Here is a 15,058-nt window from a genome sequence, read left to right as displayed (position 1 = left end):
AGACTAAGTTCCCCTGATATTTCACTTGTCTTAGCATAGGTTTTCATAACCTACTGAATTCCACAGCCAACCTTTAGTTAATAGTATTTTCTTTCTAAGAACGTGTCTGAGGTTAAGAACTTGAAGCAGAATATGAATCTCAGAAAATGATCAAACAGCCTCACACTGCATAACAGAATCTTGAGACTATACAAAAATCAACATGTTCTCTGAGCCCAGAGTCTCCTGGCAGTAGAGCAGACATCAATGTGTGGCTCCACTCTCTATAATTCTCACACCCAGTTACCGTCCAGGAACTAACGAAAGCCCACACACATCTTTCTAGATAAAGCCTCATTTTTGGTGTCCTATCTCTGGTACATGTGCATAAGGTCAAAACATTTGATAAATCCTTAATTTTTGCTTATAGGTTAAAAAGAAAAGGTTTAAGTTAAAAGTCCACAGTACTCAAAGTCTCATAGAAGATCTTATGACTCCAAACTTGTTACATTGAAATGATTAAGAAACATGAAAGTATCTTTCCAATTATTGTTGTTAAACATCTTTTAACAAAAAGCATAGAGCAGACATATAAAGGACCAGAGATGCTATTTTTTGACTCATTGATTTAAAATATTAAGGAGAGGAGCTTCAAGATGTGAGATTAACTACAGAAGTTCATAAATGGAACATTTCTGAAAATTGTGTATTCTCAGGCATGCTTGACTCCACCAGACCATTCTGTTTGCATGTTCTGCAAGGACAGCTTATGGTGGATTGTCTCTAGGCTGCCAGTCATTTTGTCTTTGAGAAATATATCCCTTCTCCACATTGCAGTGCTTACAGCGCATTATACTCAGAGTACAAGTGAGTAATAAGATAAAAATTAATAAGTTTGGTTCTGCCAACACCTAAAGTATTGTCTGAGTGAAAGGTTGACTACTTTTAAAGGTCATTAGACAATTTTAGGCTTTGGTTTTGGTTTGATTTGGTGAATTGGTTGTTTATTGCTTGTTGGTACAAGTTCTCATAACCCAGGCTGGCCTTGTAACTAAACCTCTGTGCTTTCACATTTCAAGAACTAAGATTATAGCATAAATCACCACTCCCTAAGTCAGCCATCAGACCAATTTCGCTAAGAAATTAGTCATGTGATGCTATCACCAGCTTCCTGTTGTCAAATACAAGTTAAGTACTTGGGGGGTTGGGGTTAGTTATGTTATTCCATATTGCTCTACTAACCTACTGGCTATTCAGCCCTATTGTGACTGTGAAACTATTAACCATCCAAGCATCTCTAAGAAGTAGACTCTTAGTCATATGCCTATTTGTGACCTAAAACAAAAACATTCTGGTCTGTAGAATTCAGACTACTCAATATGAAGCAGACAGACAGATGCATCTGTAAGCAGAGAGGTTTTGACTCAAGTCTTTAAGAACCAATACTAATTTTTAGCTTTCAGGAAAATATTAATACCCTTAGCTTGGAAATTTTGATAGCATACCACTTTATGAATTGGAATAGATACTCTGAGAAAATTGAGAATTTGGTTGATCAGTAAAGTACATAGAAAGACCCATAGGTCCCATGTTTCTACCATTGAAAAGGAGGGACTACTATTCAATACTCATAACTGCATATTCTCCCTGGAACTTTGATTTCTCCTTTCACATCTTCTTATTATTTCCATTTTTACAATCTATAAGTTACAAAAAAATTTGACAGAAAATATGGTGTGTATAGCTTCATGATTATCTAGAATTCATTTGGAAAGATGAATTTGAAAGAGAAAATTATACTTAACTTTTTATTTTTATTGTAAAAATAATACATGTTCATCATAAATATATGAAAGTACATAATAAGTACACTAAATATCACTGCCATGATGCCACATTAGTTTACAGCCTTTATAATTTTGCCTGTGCAGAATTATAACTATTTTGATAAATTACCAATATTTTACTAAAAAGAAGTAATTTTTTTATTTTACTACAAAGAAGAGGCCATGCAGTACATAGCATCTTTTGACCTTATTTTTGCCTTCTGAGAGTGTGTTTCAAATGTACTTTTTCCTGACAATAAATATAATCAATTTCTTTGCCAACATAGTAATCTAAGCTACCACCATCATTCACTTCCTCAGCTACCAAACCATACTAGCTTATTCTGGCTGCCTCTTCATGTTTTCATCATAACCACAATGAATATTTGAATATAACTCTGGTTTGTCACATGCTCACACTTTCCTAAAATTCTTTGAAGAACTCTCATTGTCTATGTCAAGATTTCTTAACATCAGCACTGGTGGAACTTTGAGCCAGATAATTACTGCTTATATTTCTTTTTTTGGAGGGAGGGGATCAAGATAGGGTTTCTCTACCTGTATTCCTGGCTGTCCTTGAACTCACTCTGTAGACCAGGCTGGCCTCAAATTCACAGAGATCCACCTACCTCTTTCTCCCAAGTGCTGGGATTAAAGGTGTGTGCCACCACCACATGGCACCACATTGTATTTCCTGCACCGTAGAAAGGTTAGCCACTCACTTGCCTCTACCAAGAAATGCCAGTAGCAGCATCAACCTACAACAATCAAAAGTATCTCTAGACTTTGCCAAGTATCCATTAGAAGTCGCAGTAGTTCACAGGTGAACAAACACCATTGGTCTGACTCAGTAACCAGATCCTTAGCAAGAATCACAGAGGACTATATCCTGATCTAGAACTAGTTGTTTCTCTGGCATCAGCTCACTTTCCTCTTCCTCTCTTTCTCTTCCTACTCAACAGTGGCTTTTCTAGCACACAGTCTGAATGCATGAGCTCCATCCTCGTTGAGCTTTTCCAGCATGCCACCTGACAGGTTTGTCATCCACCTCGCTTTTTACCTGTACAACTTCAACTCTCCCTGAAGACTTCTGTGAGTCTTTCTTAACTCCCTCGCAAGGACTGAATCCTTTACTGTGTGCTTCTTATGAAACGGTAGATCTTTCAGACTAGTCATCTCTAGCCCCACATGAATATTCATTTGTATGATTATTCACTGCCTATCCATCCTTCTCCAGACTAGAAACCTCAACATTTAGAAAGAGTGCTACTAGAAACCTGATGAATAAAAAGGTTGCCCAGAATCACTGTCTCTGATCTAAATATTGCCATGATGGGATCTGCTCCCAATGTTTATATAGCAATATAGTTGTGTCTTATTTTTCTGGGTCATTTGTCTAGTTTGTGTTTCCTCATACAATAGCTGCTCTGATTTATAAACCTTAATCCTAATTGAAGTTCATTCATAAGCTTTGTTCTAAAACTAAACATGCAATAAACATATTCCTTTTTATTGTTTGCACTTTAAATTTTTCATTAGCGTTCAGCCAATTGAATAACTTAATCTATAGGCAAAGATGCTTGGCTCCCATATATAGAAAATGTGCCCCAAAAATCATGTGAGAGGGATTTTAATCACTTATACACATTTTGAGAGTCTTTTAGTTTGTATTGAATCCACACTTTAATATGCCCATCCAAAGAAATATGCCCAGCATGGAAAGCCATGAGGTGTTTCTTTTCTAGGGTTGCAACACTGTATGCTCTAATTTGCTTTGCACATAGCTCCCTTTTGTCACCATGAAAGATCCTGGTCTGGTTTTGTGAATTTTGTCTGATTTTTCCAATTGTGATGGCCTAGTAACTCCACTTCCTACAGTTGCCATAAGAAACCCAATGGTAACTCCAAACAGTAATTGCATCTGCTCACCTTTATGTATTGTTCAAAACTAACAATTTCATGAAGGTTACAGAAAATATTATATCATTGCACCCCTAATGACAATGATAATTTGAACAAAATGTAAGTTCTATCAATAAGAAGTCTGGAAGATTTGCATGAATGAAACTCTAACTCTACTCCAAAAAAAATGCAATGGGATAAAAATACTAGATTTATAAAATCAGCCCCAAAATATGGTTATAGACCATTTCTAAGAGTTTTAAATTGTAATATTTTTCAAATGTATTGATCTTTCAAGATATAGAAATCTAAAAAGAATTACCATCAATTCTCAGTTCCCCCAAGTTTCATAATGAAGATGGGCCACTGTCTTCTCCACCCTTCCTGAATGAAAAATGGACCTTGTAATTTCTGATAGTCTTTTCTTTGTCTGCAAAAGTTCATGTTGACTGTACCCGACTTCTGTACATCACACTTCCTGCCTGTTGTAGCATCAGATGAAACTTTTCTGTTGCCCTTTGTCTCCTGCAGCTTTAAATTAACCAAACATACCATATTTGAGAACCATACTATAACATTCCAAATACTATATCTTAATTATGTAAAACACTACTTATATTTTATTTTTTCCAAATAACAAGTCATCTTGAAACATGCCTTGACCATTTTTTTTGCATGTGCACATCTTTATTTGAATTTATTTATTAATTTTACATACCAGCCACAGTTTTCCCTCCCTTCTCTCTTCCCATTTCCTCTCCTCTCCATCTCCCATCTGCAACCCCTCAACTACTCCTCCTCTGTTTCTGTTCAGAAAGGGGCATGCCTCACATGGGTATCAACAAGGCATGACATATCAAATTGTAGTACGACAAATCACCTCCTCTTGTATTAAGACTAAACAAGACAACCCAGTATGAGAACTAGGTTCGCAAGAGCCATCCAAAGCTATTAGGAACAACCCCTGACCTCATTATTAGGAGTCCCACAAATGGTCAAGCTACACAACTGTCACATATATGTAGAAGGCCTAAGTCAGTTCCATGCAGGCTTCCTAGTTGTTATTTCAGACTTTGTGAGCTCCTCTGAGCCAGGTTAGTTGTTTCTGTGCCTTTTCTTATAATGTCCTTGACCACTCTGGTTCCTACAATCCTCCCTGCCTCTCTTCAGCAGGATTCCCCAAGCTTGGCCTAATGTTTGACTGTGGGGCCTTGACCAGTTTTTGAGTGAAGTAGATCACCAAAAATCTGATTTCATTGAGGTCAATATTCCACAATTTGAAATTAATTAATTCCATGAATGTTTATTAAATTTAGGTGTGTATAAATTGGGGGGGTGGATGGATCTGTAGGGCTTTAGATTTCATGATGGAACAAATACTTTACAGATGTTATTTAATTATATATTGACATGAAGAACTTTTAAAGAAAATGCTTTCCTTATTTGATAAAAGCTGACTCTTTCTACCCCCCTGTCCAGTTATCTCGTTAGTGTATCCAAATGGCATTTTATAAAAAAAAACTTTAATTTCTCTTTAAATCTGTGCTTATAGTTTTTATTATGTATACATATTATACACATGTAGTTATTTACACATATTGTATACAAGCAGTCTTAAATTTTTCATTTAGATTATATTGTGCTTATGTTGTGCAAATTTTGTATTGAAGACTATGAAATAGTGACTAGGACTAACTTTGCAGTCTTTAAAAAAGTCACATTCTCTCCGGATCTGTTACTTCGTCTGTAAGGCAAGTTGCTAATAGTTTTTCCTGGTAGTATCTCAAGTGCCATGTGGAACAATGTGCATGAAATCTTTAGTGATGTACTCTCCATGATTACAGAGATACACCTAATGGGGGCAAGGAAGAAATGAAGAAAGGTCAGATAAAAAAACACACGTTCAGAAAAGCTGCAGTTGGGTAGGTTGCACTTGCTCTGATGGAAGGCACCATCTCCAACAGCAACCCATCTCATTATTCAGCTGTGTATAGTAAACCTGAGATGGGTTTGTGGTATGCAGTTGAACAAGGAGGCAGGTTTAGCTCATCTTCCTAGGAAATCTCTCAGGGGAGCAGTCTCAGGGTGTAGTCATCCTGGAGGAGGAGGATGTGGGTGATAATCTGTACATACACTCTTGACATTCCCACGCCTAGCAGAAGCAGGCTTTGACCTTCCTTTGAGTCTCACCCGGGGAGGGCTTGCCACTCTCAGGAGTATGAGGCACTGGGGTCCTTGATAAGACCATGCACATGTCAAGCAATATACATTGACTAGACATTTGGTGTCTATTCTCCACACCAAAGTCCATGCCCTCACATGTAGTTGCATCCAATAACTGGTTTTCTTAACAAAGGAAAAGGCAGGATAAATGGTGTACAATTCACTCCATAACCTACAATTCACTCCATAACCTACATTTCTTGGTTTTAGTAACACGGGGAGTTGCAGAACTCTTCTCTCTAGGGGAGATCAAAGGACCAATTACCTATCTAGCTGGAAGGTGCTTCATGTGAGAGGGAAAGGAGTTTCAATCACATTTTAGCTACAGTTAACCTTGAAAGCAAAGCCTAAGACCAGGGCTTGGATGCACCTTGGTTAACCCCAGAAATAGGAATAAAGAAATTAAAAAAACAAAAAAACAGTATCAAAGGATTCATAGAATCCCATCTGCTAAAAACATGGCCTCTAAGAAGCATGTGGGTGCCTCTCAGAACTGCCTGTGCAAAGGACACCTGTCTGGAATCATTATCCACAGATGCAGACTGTTCTTGTTGGGTATGAGTTCCCGCAACATTTCCATGGCTGGGGGAGCACTGTACAGGCTTCTGCAGCTCAGGAAAGGCTATCAGGCAGAAAAATAAAGATTCAAAGAGTTCTCCAGAGGTGAGAAGGCCCAACTCCAGCATAGGCTTCCTAGGAAAATGTCCACTGGTGCAACTCAGTCAAAGGATGGGGCATGAGCTCTAAACTTACTTGTTAAAATGATCTTTCTGTGTAGCCACAGAAAACTCCAAGAAGAGGAAGACAAAAAATATGAATGCTGACCCAAAAGGATGAATCAGATACTTGGTTCTCCATAAATTGTAGCATTAATGGTCTGTTACGTGTATTAGACTATTGTAACCACAATAAAAGTTCCAGGAAGCAGGGTCTTTCCCTTCCCAGAAGATCTTACCAGGATTAGAGTCACACAGGTTTCAAACTGCACTACCACACAGGAAAACTATGGTTCACAAATCTAGTGCATGTTCATAGCATCATTTAGTTCTCTCTACACGGCAGCCACTGATTCCAGGCAAAGCCTAGTCAACACAGGTAAGCCCCACTGCCCAGCCAGCATCTCAGAAATCTCCGTTTTAGTAAACGATTAAGCAGACATCATAGGAACTAGCAACCCCCAACTTGACCTGAAACATGATGAGGCAATTAAGCTCAACACCAAGGGGTTTAAAATTCTGGCTTCTAAAGCAAGTTTGTTGGTTTATTTAACCTGACAACAAAAGGTAAAATCATCTGTAAATCACTATTTGTCAATAGTTGACTAATGCATTCAATATATGGCTGTAATTTCTGTCCAATCAGAGTGCCACCTAGGTTTAACAGATAAAAGATGTTAGCATGTACTTGAGCCATGCTCATACTGAAATATTACTTAATAATTATAGGAAGTACAAATTAGTGACATGTTATTCATATTGCTTTATTTTGTATTACATCTGGAAACCCAAGTGTAGCAGCTTTCAAAAAGTATAGCGAAAGATATGTTCATTAAAACAAGAGTAAATGTTTTGCAAAAGTTCTAGAACTTTTCACTAGTAGCAGCATTTCATTAAACTGACATGTGAATAAACTATAAAAATGGACACACTGGTTCCTTAGGCAGGTTTCTACAAACTTTCCAAGCCATTTCAATAGCTTGTTTTGTCACAACATGGCGATTTGTACAGTGTAAAATCACTAACACAGTGAGAGGAAAACGTCATTTCAAATATGTCCAAATGAGTTTTCAAGAGGTTCCCATTTTCTTAAGAGTCAAATAAGCACAATTTAAACTGTTTTCCAATTATTCACCTAAATATTCTCTCGTAAATAAAATGAAAATCAGCTGTTAGGTCACAGAGATGCTCTGCAGAATTACCTGATAAAAAGGGAGCATCCAAGAGGCGCATGCAGTATCATTCATATGGTTGTAAAATTCGGATTACAGCTCACCTCCCCAACCAGAGTCAGTCAGTAGAAATGCCCTGAGAGACTCCCTTCAGAGTGGTGAGGAACCCTGCCTCCCTATTCATTCACTCATTACCTCTAAATCGAGAAAGCACAGTTACCAGAATTTTATACAATTAGTGCTCTGAGAGTGTTTTAAATGCAAACCCATAAGAGGAAAGTAAAAACAAATCAAAGTTAATTGTGACTGGCTGGAACAAAATGCTTACATCAATACGAGGGTGGCTCATCTGCTCATCATTTCCCCATTACCTGGGAGACAAACACCTCCTGCTGTGCTTGGCTGTTGATACAGACTTACCACACTTGCATCCTAAGGCACATGCTACAACACCAGGGCTTCTCTGGCTCCGTCTCAGTATCCCCTGTACGCCTAACAACTGATACATTTGTTTAGCCTTATTCGATTCTAGTTTGCACACTATTGTCTACAAAGTAGACAGGTACACAAGGGAAGCCCAGCAGCAGTTTAGGAAGTTTATCCCTCGTGGATGGATGGGTGCATGTCTGTGAACTCTCCTCAGCTCACCACACTCACTGGTGCTTTGCGGAAACCCCAGAAAGGAAAACTGACTCCTTAAATGAGCCCTATTTTGAAAAAAAAAAAGTTTGGGGATTCAGGTATGGGAGGATAAATAAAAGCTCATACATTCAGAAGTATAAGGTGGTAAATTCTTCAATGAAAGGGGTGTTTTAAAACCAAGATCTGTGTCAGTACCGGGGTGTGGGTTTGTCATAGGCCAACTCCTCCTCAGTTTCAGAGCCTCTGGCCTTGAAGGTTATGGGCATTCTTAGCTATTGTAGATAAAGACAACCTCTTGTGTAACCCATGTACGATCTTTCTAAAAATATCCTTCACCCGGGCCCAGAGTCCAAAACCTGGATTGTAAGACATACCTGCAATTTTGAGTTAATGTGTATCTCTGTGTTAAACACAGGCACCAAATTTACGTATTTCCCCATAGGGCAATGTATGTGTGGCTATAGTGTGTTTTTACTGTTGAACTTCCTAGCTACTCAACTTTGCTGGCACACACAGGCGAGCTAATAGACTGATCCAAGAGATGACCAGACTGCTGTGAGAATATTACAAGGATGGTTCTCGTTATTAAAGAGTGGAATAAATAAAAACAGAAAAACCTAAGCGCACCGCGAGTGTGGTCCTGTAACAGGATGGCTGGAGGCGAGCTGTGACAGCATAGGGGGAAAGAAGGAGAGATGCGATGCCACTGATGGCCACAGTCTGATCGCCACGGACTCTTGACTCGTGTCCCACTGGCCTCTCTCAGCATCCCCTATGATTCTTCCGCTGGTGGAAGAGAACGGTCATACTCAGTAACAATTTGATGACAGTAAATGTAGGATTGAAGGTACATTTTTATTTTTTAACAGATGCTAAGAAGCCAGCCACCAAGTGTTGAGGTAGAGGGTGGTTACCTAGCTCAAGGTTCTATTTCGTGGTGGGCTCCACTTTTTCACTCACTGCCTGCAAATCAGCATTTTCAGTGGACAAAGGGCTCAGAAGCGGCCTTATGATTGCTTCTTTTCAAATGGTAATGGCATCCTAACTCCTCTGCCAGGTTTTTCTTACCAGCGTACAAATTGCAGTTTACAAGGCTCTGAGGGGGGAAAAAAATCTTAGCTGAATATCTTTTTTTTTTATTCGACAAACTGACATGTAAATTACCCTTTAAGTGCTCCACTCCAGGGCTCTGATCATCTCCTAATTGTCACAGTCAATTGTAGCCAACAGTCTCTTCAATCCCAAGCGCTTTGACAACAAGCACAAGGATCAAAGCAGAATCAACTCCCTGCAATACCCTTCTGTTTAGGATGCTACAAAACGCCTGTGAAAGAAAGGTGTAAGGGCATCGCGGTAGAGGAAACTTAAGAGTGGTGAGTGTTACAATAGTCATTTTCTCCATCTCCACAACGGTGCTGCATAAGCGGCTGTGATCGTTAATCACATGTGCAGAACAAATACATGAACCTCCTGGGCAATTAATACGCTCTTAAGATTATACTAATAGTGGAGCTTTATAAACAACTCTGTCTCTGTGGCTTAGGAAAGCTATGACATAGTTGTGGGATAACAATCATTTCATAGCAGCTTAAGCATCGGAAACTATTGGCAAACACACTTTGTATCTGAGCAGAAATTCCAAAGCATGGTTTTCTTACTTTGGTGTCAGGATTCTCTGTTCCTCCAAATTAAACAGACCGCTGAAAATTCTGGCTTTTCTTTCTTTAAATTAACCCAGAAACTTCCAGCTAAAAATGCAGCACCAAATAAATGTAAATTGTGAGGGGCTAGAGAGATGATGACTCCTTGGTTAAGAGCACTGGCTGCTCTCCCAGCAGACCCAAGATCAATTCTCAGCATCCATGTCAGGTTGCTAATTCCAGCTCCAGGGACTCCAACACCCTCTCCTAGCCACCACCTATGCTCACACACATGTGGTATACATACAACACAGATGTATACACAAGTATACATAAATAAAAATCAATTTTAGAAAATACTTAAAATGTAATATAAAATACTGATTCTAGAAGAATGGTGTTCCCTTTACTAAAGATAGCTGTATTCAAACTGAACTAACTCAAAGCCATTACTGATGCTAGACTTAAAATGTACATACCTGTATCATTGGTTAACAAACAATGCCAATTCTGTCTAGCTAAGGATGGTGCCTGCTGGCTGGGCAGGGATGGTGCACACCTTTAATCTCAGCACTCAGGATGCAGAGGCAGGTGGATCTCTGTGAGTTCAAGGCCAGTCTAGTCTGTAAAGTGAGTTCCAGGATATCCAGGACTACACAGAGAAAGTGTGTCTTGAAAAAAAAAAGCAAAAAAGGATGTTGCCTGTTGCTTCTTTCATAAAGGTTTATTTTTGCTTTTTATAAGAGAGAAGACTATTTTAGTTCATCACTATGACAATATAACTTACTCTTCAGTGGAAAGTACCTAATAAAATCTATGTCAAATACATACATTAGAAATAACTGAAATCTAATCAGAAAGGGTGATAAACGGAAAGAAATCAAAGGTACACATGAACCCCTCCACACCTTGTTATGTGCCCAGGTACCGTGCACATCGAGCATAAGGTCACACAGCGATTGACAGTCTTCCTATGCTAAAGGAAATGAAAGAAAGAAAGACAGCGCATGGCAAACACCCGAGGTTCCTTTCTCAATCGGCTTGCTCACTCTCATCGCCCTACAGAGTATCCCATCCTCCCTTCAATTTCACCTTGACTTCTCAGGTTTGATTGAAGAGCTTCACAGAAGGGTCTATTACAGATTGAGGAATGATCCATTTCACATCTGAAGCTCCAAAGAGCTACTTGTGAAGCGTCTTTGAGTGCATTTATCTCACACGTGAGGCTTTCTGCAAAATCAATATGGGCATTTTTCAGTTTGACAAGTCAACATGAAATATCACATAATAATAGAAAAAACAGACTTGTACATTCAGACACACAATACAGTTATCTGTGACAAAGCTCCTAGTTAGTACTCACAGATATCCTTGAGGGTATCTAACCAGTTATTCTGGCAGCTGGGTTAGGAATGTAGAGCATATCACTGAGTAGCATCATGTTTTCCCTGCTCTATCCTAATTGATCCGAGTTTGTGGTGAGAGTGGAAAATGGGCAGCCACCATGCCTTTGCTTCTAATCTAGCAGTGATATGGTAAGAAGCAAGAAAGTAACGAGGTAAAAGAAAGGAAGAAGGGGAAATAAAGAAGGGAAGGAGAAAGAACCCTAGCAAAGGAGGATTATGTAATGTCTTGTTTTTAATTCACATTTAACTAATTGGCAAAACTGAGTATACTGATCACTCAAACAATGGCAAGTACTAGCACAATAGCTGACATATTAAGGTGAACTCTTTGAGAGAATTCCAGCTCTATAAATGTATGAGTTTTCTTTCTTTCTCTCCTTTATTTTTTTTAAGTGGGGTTGATTCTGAGACTTCTTAACTTTTGAGAGAATTAAACATGATGCATAGTTCAGTGTACAAAGAACAGTCAGCTGTAGGCCATTATTAAAGTTATTGTAGTTTTCTTTCACCCATCTGCAGGCCTCATAGAGTTCTCAGATGGTGCTGCTTCGACTGTTTCCTGGACCCAAGACCAAGTTGTAGACACTTACTGCATTAGCTCTGGTCCTAGCTGAAGAGGGCGGAGCTTAGGAACAGGCTTCCTCTAGCAAGTCCACTCTCCTCTCAACCAAGTAGGAAGGAAGGGGAGAAAGAAACAGACCATGTGTTTAGAGGCCACTTGGTTATCAATTCAAAGAATGAGTGAGCTGAGACATGTAAAGAAATGTTCACATGGTTTTCCCTCATGTACCAGTATGGCATAATTAGTGATGAAATTGCCTGTTTTCCTCACCACAGGAGGACCTTAAAGCACATACGAAGTCCCCCAGAAGAGGTTCAGATTTAACTAAGGACTTCACTGTAACTATTCATTCCTCTCCACATTTTTCTTCAACCCATCATGACCTGACCAATATTAGGATCTAAGCATCTTCCCTTAATACCTGTGCTTAAACCAACTAATGTATATATTACTTTTGAAACATATTACAAATTTTAAGTTAGCTGTCTCCACTACTCAGCATAAACCTCGAGTAGATAGATAAAACATGCATTTACAGAAATAAAGCTTCGTGTGAATAATAGTGTGAGAATATCATTGTGAAACAGCTGAAAATCTAAAACTTTGAACATATATTTTAAAGTCAAATGACTACATAGAAATTTCTTTGTTTTTAATTAATTCAACAACATGTACAAAAACTTCATATATGTAATGCTGTTTAGTTTTAGCTATCCCATTTCCCCCTCCATTATTAAAATTAAGCTACAGCTTTCATTCCAAAGACATATTAAAATATTTTATTATATACTGATGTAGATTTACAAGTACAAATTGAAATAATTTCCTTCTTTAAAGGGATCATTTCCTCAGAATTTTTACTCTATTTGATTTGGACCCAAATATATTTTAGTAGGGAAACAAGCTTACAAATGATCCTTAAATACCCAGGTTAATATATAAAATCCTATTTAATATTAAATGTACCTGAAACATACTAATGCCAACCGTTGAGCAACCCTAAATCATAAAACATATAAATTAAATCCAAAATTTGGGACAAGACATGTAAGAGACCAAATAGAAGGGCATACCAGTTATGAGTTTGGATGATTCATGATCACCACTATGACAACACCACTCATGTGCCATACTTCACTCCCTGTATCAGTCCATAGCAGCTATCAAGATGTTGGCAGTGGTTGGCATCACATCATGACATTTTAACTGGGTAGGGGAGAAGTTCACCGGGCTATCAACCCTCACCTCTCTCTGGAACTTGTACCACATGAGTGCTGTTTATTTCCCAGCCAGGACACGGAGCACTCTTCAATATATTCAGTAAAATTAAAAAAGGTATGAGAACCCTGGAATACCACAGCCCCCTTTTCTGCATTCAAGTCTTTGAGCATAGCTTTGAAAGGTCTAAGAACTCTCAACTAACTCTGGCCTTCTGGTAGTAACTCAACAAAACCCTAACACTGATGTGAATATTTGCCTCTTTTCACTGTTTCTAAATTTTTATTTCAGTTATTGAGAGCCATGCTATGGAGGTCAGAGGACATATAAAGGGGGTTTATTCTCTTCTGCCATCATGCAGATCCAGGGGATCAAACACAGGTCATCAGGATCGGTGCCACTTAGCCGTCTCACCAACCCTATTTGCACGTTTAGCTCTCAATAGAAATTTCATAACATCTTTCACTTGTGGGGGTGCCTCAATGGGTTTCTTACTCCGTCATTACAGTTTTCTGCCTTATCACATTTCTGTGTCTGATTTTAATTGCAAGCCTTATTATTCTAAATGATGACTTAATAGTAGAAACGTGACTCGACCATAGAGCATTTGCATAGTGTGTGCAAGTCCCTGAGTTGTGTCCCCAAATCACAAAAGAAAAAAAGATGTGGATGACACCTGCCTTTCGGGCAATTCAATTGTGCCATTGATTGGATCTTCCTCTTCAGTTAATTGCAGTGGTGGCTACAGGTACTCAGTCCTACCACTGGAGCTTGGTGGGCTTGCATGTTGGTACACACAAGGAAGCTCAATGTCTGCATCTCCCCAAGAATTCACCAGTAGCCAGAAATTTATCAGAGTGGGATATGGTCCAGAGAATCTCTCACTGACCCAGGATAGACTGTTAACAGACAGGTCCAGTATTCTGCATGCCTAATTCCGGCAAACACAGCTGCTGTGAGATGGTGATTGCAATGGTTGTATTATGCCCAGAAGATAGAATCCTGGGGCTGTGTTCCCTATTTGGCGAATACATTCCTTTTGCCTCCATTCCCCAAGCATTAGAAGGGATGCTATAATATATTTAGAGCTGAACAGTCAGTGAACTTATAAAGGTTTCAATTCCAAATGGACTAACACATAACCTGACATGAGAGAAATTCAACATGAAAATACAGATGAAAACCAAGAACATATGAAACCCAGTCTACAGAATTTCACTTCTCTTCTGAAAGATTCAAACAGTGAAACACAAGAACACCACCCTGTCCAGGTGCTCTGTCATATGGTTGTGTAACCAACACACATTGCTACCGGGTACAATCTCACAGGTTTACTACATAGTCAGTGAACCAACCCCCCCACCCCAAAGAACCTTGAGGCTCATTGAGACAAAAATACTTAACCCCCAAACCAGTCTAGCTTTCAGTGGTTTCTTCATTTTCATAAGAGCACATCAACAATGTCTTACCAAACTCACTGTCTACGGAGTTGACAAACTTTTATTTTCAAAATTTGGTTATTTCTTTCATGATTACATCTTGGGCCAGGACCAGGACTTCTGCTGAAAAATAGTGTCTTCTATTCAGGTCAGAGTAACTGTATCCATGAAATATCAACAAGACCTGAACAATGACAACACGAATTGACATGTGAACATGAATGAGAGAAATCTTACAAAGTCCCACCCTAAATAAAGAGCTATAACCAATTAATGACTGTTGAGAGAGGGAGAATTGGTCTTCCCAGGTGTGAGTCCCAAATTGGTTATCCA

At 38.9% G+C, this 15,058-nt stretch overlaps 1 long non-coding RNA gene across 6 annotated transcripts in view; it reads right to left on the bottom strand.

Annotated features, from left to right (window-relative positions):
- The window catches only part of LOC110340700, a 125,953-nt gene that overhangs the window by 71,849 nt on the left and 39,046 nt on the right, over nt 1-15,058 (bottom strand). For 3 of the 6 annotated variants that reach the window (XR_002382503.2, XR_005877119.1, XR_005877120.1), the window contains exons 2-4: nt 14,756-14,909; nt 11,193-11,330; nt 9,088-9,246 (exon numbers count right to left, since the gene is read on the bottom strand). This is a non-coding gene — a long non-coding RNA (uncharacterized LOC110340700). Of the gene's footprint in view, nt 1-9,087; nt 9,247-9,374; nt 9,557-11,192; nt 11,331-14,755; nt 14,910-15,058 lie in introns of all 6 variants that reach the window. The other 3 variants (XR_005877121.1, XR_005877122.1, XR_005877123.1) reach the window with 3 other exon arrangements.

Source organism: Mesocricetus auratus, unplaced genomic scaffold, assembly GCF_017639785.1.
Source record: "Mesocricetus auratus isolate SY011 unplaced genomic scaffold, BCM_Maur_2.0 Super-Scaffold_100004, whole genome shotgun sequence".
Lineage (NCBI taxonomy): Eukaryota > Metazoa > Chordata > Mammalia > Rodentia > Cricetidae > Mesocricetus > Mesocricetus auratus.
This window is presented reverse-complemented; position numbering and strand designations above follow the sequence as displayed.